At 42.7% G+C, this 6,906-nt stretch overlaps 1 non-coding gene across 1 annotated transcript; it reads right to left on the reverse strand.

Moving 5' to 3' along the window:
• Window positions 1-1,593: 1,593 nt before the first annotated feature.
• On the reverse strand, window positions 1,594-1,665 carry TRNAW-CCA (transfer RNA tryptophan (anticodon CCA)). Its single transcript has one exon. It is a non-coding gene; the product is annotated as a tRNA-Trp (tRNA).
• Between the last annotated feature and the right edge of the window lie 5,241 nt (window positions 1,666-6,906).

A 6,906-nucleotide genomic window follows, 5' to 3' on the forward strand; every position in this document is an offset into this window, starting at 1 on the left:
CCTTCGTATATATTTTGTAGTTTGTCAGACTTAATGTACTTTGCTTAGTTATCAATTTAATAAAACCAAATCATTTTTTTATTTTGTCATCTTTTCAATATTAAAGAGGAAGAGATCAACAGTAATACACAGATACTTGTTTGATGGGTCTGGTAGCAATTGCATACTTGCATCTAAATTTAAAAATGTAGCTTTATGCGTGAGGCGGCAAGCATGAGCAACACATAGTTATGTTACATATTGCATTTTTTCTTTTACATACTTTGCCATGCCTGAAAATTATTCCTGCCTCCGCCACTGCCCATAGGGGTAGGACGTGCGTGTGTGCATTTATAGGAATGGGTGTATGCGCATATATATGAGCACTTGATTGTACTGTGTTAAAAAAACTTACTCAAGAGGGCTCGGACTAGTAATAATGAATGCCATTCCCATGTCTCGTTGTATTAAAAAAATAGAAGACTTCGGTCATTTTGACGAAACTAGGACCAAAAATATCGGACTCGGAACTTTTTTTGAGTAACCTAGAACTAAGAACTAAAGTCATATACATGCAATACAGTCCAAGCCTCTCAAAAAGGAAATACGGCCCAAGATGTTGGCGGGCGGATGGACCAGTGTCAAAAGCCACATGAGGTCCAATAACTTTAGATAAGAAAAAAGGATACGGCCCAAGCCTCTCAAAAAGGAAATATGGCCCAAGATGTTGAGCCGGGGGAATGGACCAGTGTCAAAAGCCACATGAGATCCAATAAGTTTAGGTAAGGAAAAAGGACACGGCCCAAACCTCTCAAAAGGGAATGCGGCCAAAGATGTTGAGCTAGGGGAATGGACAGACCCATGTCAAAAGCCACATGAGGTCCAATAAGTTTTGATAGGAGAAAAAAGATCCAGGCCAAGCCTCTCAAGAAGGGAACGTGGCTTAAGATGTTGAACTGGGATGTCTCAAAAAAAGTAAAGATGTTGAACTGGGGGGATGGACTGCCGTCAAAAGCCACAGGAAGCCCAATAAGTTTAGAAAGGAAATGCGACCCAAAATGTTGAGCCCAGGGATAGGAACTGGGGGGATGGACTGCCGTCAAAAGCCACAGGAAGCCCAATAAGTTTAGAAAGGAAATGCGACCCAAAATGTTGAGCCCAGGGATAGGAAAAGAAAACCGGATTATATAGTTCGGGATATTGAAAAAGGACACGGCCCAAACCTCTCAAAAGGGAATGCGGCCCAAGATGTTGAGCTGGGGGAATGGACAGACCCATGTCAAAAGCCACATGAGGTCCAATAAGTTTTGATAGGAGAAAAAAGATCCAGGCCAAGCCTCTCAAGAAGGGAACGTGGCTTAAGATGTTGAACTGGGATGTCTCAAAAAAAAAAGATGTTGAACTGGGGGGATGGACTGCCGTCAAAAGCCACAGGAAGCCCAATAAGTTTAGAAAGGAAATGCGACCCAAAATGTTGAGCCCAGGGATAGGAACTGGGGGGGTGGACTGCCGTCAAAAGCCACAGGAACCCCAATAAGTTTAGAAAGGAAATGCGACCCAAAATGTTGAGCCCAGGGATAGGAAAAGAAAACCGGATTATACAGTTCGTGATATTGAACCCGACGTGAATCGAACACGCAACCTTCTAATCTGGAGTCAGACGCGCTACCATTGGGCCACGGATCCGGTGTGATGAACTTATCACCAAATTTATAATTAACCGTTAAATGTACTCGTGGCAACTTTCCTCTTCTACGGAATCTTCGGTATAACTCATCACCAAGTTGCACCGGGATCGGCAAGGGCACAACCAGTGACTCGTGCAAACCGCAGGGGCCATCCGTACCCCGCCAAACCCGAACCACTGACGGAAGGCACTCAGGAAGTCAGGAGTCCGCACATTTAGCAGTAGTTAGAGCATCCAGAGTGCCTCCTCCATCTTAACCTTGTCCGTCCATGGTAGATCGTATCATCGTCCTAGGCAGTATTTTGTGCACCAGATCTAGGTAACTAACCGCTCGATCTCTGGATGAAACAAGGAACAGGAACGCCCGCGACCAGCGACAGCGCGCGCGGTGCATTAAAATACGCCAGGACCAGGAGGTGACCAGGCCGGCCGGCGACGAGTCAATCGTCAAGTCGATCTACATCGACTACAGAAAACAACAGAATCCGCGGCTTGCGCTCGGAGGCATCCGATGCATCATGCATGCAGCGTAGCGAGCACACGTACACCGCCTCCGCCACCAGACGGAGGCGGCGCGCGGCCGAGCCGCCTCGGTTGGTTGGCCCCGACCGCCATTAACGACCTCGCCCGCTCGCCCCCTAGCTCAGCTAGACTGGCCAAATTAGCCGGTCCTTCCGCCGCAGTAACCACCGGTCACGTGGTGCTGTCTTTCCAGTCGGTTGATCGATCCATCCGCCCGCCCGTCCCATCCGATCCATTCTTCCGATACGAGACGAGACACGCGAGATCGTTGGTTGGTTGCGCCGTCTCCTTTCAATTGCGTGCACGTACGTACGTACGCGGTACTAGGCCCCTAGCTAGCTACGTGGTACTACGTACGGTTACTGTACCCTCTTTGGGTCGCCGATCCCAAGATTCCGGCCGGCGTGGCCGAGCACGTACCCTTGCGCCTCCCGCCGTCCTTCTAGTGATCGGCGTGCATTCTTTCGCAAAGAAATGGGTTTAGGCTGCATTTGGCAGCAAAGATTTTTCAAAGTTTTATGAGAATACTGTGGGTTCTTTTTTTTAAAAAAAACTTGGTTTTGAATACTTTACTGCTTTTGGCTTCAGAAAAAACTGAAGTTTTGTAAACCACAGTAATGCCAGAAACCATGGTATTTTTATTGTATCTAATAACAGAGCAGAGAGAAATCGTCAGGAGATCGCAGTTGACGTTGCCGTCTACGTCGAGATAAGAATACCAACTGCGATCTCATCCTATTTTCCCTCTTTGTGTTATATGGTAAACTCCTGGTTATAGCCAATCCCATCCTATTTACGAGTAGTAGCCTCTCAGGTTCTTCCAGCCGGCGTCCCGTGCGAGTCTCGGCTCTTCTATGCAGCGCGGTGCATGTAGGTGCATCAGGGATAGTCTACAGATCGTCCGGCGGATGTGTGCATGGCAGGTGCATGCAGCCGGCCGCCGTTGGCAGCTGCTAATTACTCCGGTCATTGACGCTAAAATACTTGGTCAAAACTTAGGTAAAACAACACCAACCAAACACATGTAAAACTGAGAAAACATTGTTTTTAGAAAACAGTAGTATTCCTTGCCTACCCAGGAGAATACTCTGGTTTTCAATTACCACAATTTTAAAATAATTTGCTGCCAAACTATATTTCCTTTTCACGAGTCACTGCAACATCTCTTAGCTTCGACGGAGAGTCAGTGCAGCATTTAGGTCCAACACTGTAACATAGTATGACTCCTATTTTTTATTTTCTTCTTGAGAATATCACATGATCACTCCTACTTTACATGATTTGGATATTCACATGAACCAAGTTTACCGAAACATTCTAGGGAGATCCAAAAACCAACCCTCCATCTAAATATTTTTGGAAAATACGTTCATCCTCAATACTTCATTTTTTACCTTTTTTTTCAACTCCAACCACTTCCGACTAAGTCCGCTCATTGTTCACGACTTCACATCTTTTTTTTAACATAGTACAGACGCAAACGCTCATATACACGCGCATACAGTCCCCCTATGAACACACCCACGCACACCCCACCCCTATTAGCACCTCCGTAAGATTGGGCCGACATATCATCTTGAAATTTACGAAGTCACCGTAGGCACCTCGTCGTCGACGGGAACGTCTTCTCCCACTAAACGCGTATCACCGGAAATCCTGAAATAAATCGAAGAATAAATGCGAGCACCAGGATTTGAACCCTGGTGGGCTGGGAATACCATAGTCCCTCTAATCATCCAACCACAGGTTTGACTTCCCATCTTTTTGGATGGGAAAAATCAAGGGGCTCAGTGAAATCTTTATTGGTAATCATGTTGGCGGAGAGTAGCAGTGTCACTACTCCGATCCAATTATGGTATATTTGTTGAAGGATTTAGATAATTTTGTCTTCTAAAAATTATTACCACGGAGAAGGGGTATCTGATAGATTTTATTGTAATTCTTAGTTGTATGAGGGAAGAGGATTTGGAGCTCCTGGGTACTCCACCCCTTACATGAACATTAAATTCGAAAAAATCAGGAAAATTTCAAAAAAAGAGAGGGGATTTTGGGATATCAAACCTAGGTGCCCAATCTACTCCCATGTGAAGTTTCGTGAAAAAATGACATTTGTGGTATTCTCAGTAAAAAGACAAAAAAGAAATCTTATGTATAGAACAAGAAAAAAATGGTTTGGATGGATCGTAGGTCGAATTGTATTTTCTTCGCCATGGATACATTTTCTGGTATTTTTTACAAAACTTCACACAGGAGCATATTGGGCGCCCAAGTTTGATATCCCAAGATTCTAGATTTGTTTTTCAATTTTCCTGGTACCTTTTAATTTAATATTCATATAATGGGTGTATCACCCAAGAGCTCGTGTGTATTTCCCGTTGTATGAGCTACTTTGTAATTTTTTGGGTCATTGATCCAAAGGATTGTACGTGTAATGGTTCTTTTATTTCGAAAAGTACCTGTAATGTAGTTGTTCTCGTGTTTGAATAAAGTTACAAGTTTTTCTAAAAAAAAAAAGGCAAACCTGCCGAGTGATCCTATCTGGACGAAAGGGTTGCAGTTGAGTCTTATCGGGTATGGCCCAAAAAGATGAGCGAAAAGTAGGCTTGTTGATGATTCAACTTTCAAGTATTTTTTGTTTATTTTCCAGGGATCCATTTTCCTTACTTTCATAACTTTTTTCTTAACATATTACGTACATATTAATTCAATATAAACCACAACCTAGCAATCGCAAGCCTAGCTAACTTTGTATACGTGGTTAATAGTGAATGCACGTACGTACGTCATTTGCGGTAAAACCCACATGAACAAGAGAAGTTATCATGGCGATGACAGACCCGTACGCCTACAAAGAACATGAGACTAGACGGGTACGGGGATACAGTGCCCTGCCATTAAGCTGGAAGACTGGACCTGTCGCCCGCTACGACATCGACACGCCCAAGCCACCTCGGTACTACGTACGTACCGTAGACTAGCAGCTCAGTTGGTAGGCCGTTCTCGTACTCAAGTCTGCCTGATCCATTGGATCTTTGGATCGGAGCCGGTACCGTACCGTGGTAGGCCACACACAATTCTGCTACTATCTCTCTCAGTTTACAGGGCGTGCGCGTATCCTTAGACCATCAATTTGACCAACCTAATACAAGTCATATATTATAAAAAATATACCAACATAAACTTTGGAGTTTCTATTTTCAAAAGGTATAATTTTTGTGTTACATAGTTTATATTAGGATGATAAAATTGGCGACCTATGTATACACGTAGGACTTGTAAACTGAAACGGGGGTAGTACTACTGCTCACTCCTTCCCGGTTTATATAGGGCTCAAATCTGAAATCTCATCAACCAAGGTAGATGTTGAGTGGAGGAATGTATCTTGTACTACTAAATTAAATTGATGCATTAATTTAAATTAATTATAGTGCATGCATGCTTGGCCACTAGATGAGTACTCCCTCCTTTTCGGTTTATATGGTCTATCTCAATTTTTTCGTTTATTCGTTTAAAGGGCTCATATCCATCACCTATTGAGTTTCCGAGGCGCATTAAATATTTGCATGCAAGAATTAAAAAGAAACTCAACAATACAGGTAATGTTCCTACTCATCTACTACATCCGTCTTGGTTTATAGGCCCTCTTTGTAGTTTGTGTCAAATTTTGATTAAAGATTTAACTAAAAAAATGTTAATGCATGTCAAGAAAAATTATCTCATTGGATTCGTATTTGAACATAGTTTTCAAAAATATAATGTTTGATGACATGCGTGAACATTTTGTTAGTTTAATCTATGGTCAAAATTTGACACGAAATACAATAGAGGCCAATAAACCCGGACGGAGGTAGTAGTGGCCAAGCATGCATGCACTACAATTAATCCAAATTAATGCATCAATTTAATTTGGATAGTTTTGTAAAGTACGAGATATATTCCTCCACTCAACATCTGCCTTGGTTGATGAGATTTCAGATTTGAGCCCCATAAGGCCCTTCCCAGTGCTACACGGTGGACATATGCTAAGCACGCAACATAAGCAAAAAAATGACATGACACAATAATTAAGGAGGAGAGGAGCCATTTGGTGACCCCACGAAGAACCAATGTCAAGCACGTGAACTTAGGCAAACCGCTTAAATGAAGGTACTTGACCAATGAATGAAAGATGGGTGCTAAATCATTAAATAAAGTGTGCTTAGACTAGCCACAATGGAGAGTAACATACAGTAGTAACATACACATATCCTTAGACTATGTTACTACATCAATAGTGGGTAGTAACATAAGTGTGGTAACATGCAAAACTTCATTTATTAGGTTATAGACTCATATTGCATTGGGACATATGATGTTACAGTAACTAGCTAAGTTACTAGTATTACATTTCTCCTCATTAACTCACTGCCACATAAATAAATTTGCTGAGTTGGACTCGATGTTACTATCGAAGTTACTCCCACTGTGGCTAGTCTTAGAGCATGGTTAATAGTATAGCCAGCTGCTGGCTATAAGCTAGTGCCATGTCATCTACAGCCCATCTTATAGTTAATATGTACAATAGTAGATCAAAAGAGTGTACTACTTTTTTAGTATGTGGCCCACCTTTCATTCTCACAAAATGCCTAGGAGCACGTGCTAGAGCTGGCTCTTCACGAAGAGCCCTCTTACCTTCCCTCTCATCTTCTCTTTCCTTCAACTAAGCAGAAATATACTAG

The sequence above is a fragment of the Triticum aestivum genome, chromosome 2B (genome assembly GCF_018294505.1).
Source record: "Triticum aestivum cultivar Chinese Spring chromosome 2B, IWGSC CS RefSeq v2.1, whole genome shotgun sequence".
NCBI lineage: Eukaryota > Viridiplantae > Streptophyta > Magnoliopsida > Poales > Poaceae > Triticum > Triticum aestivum.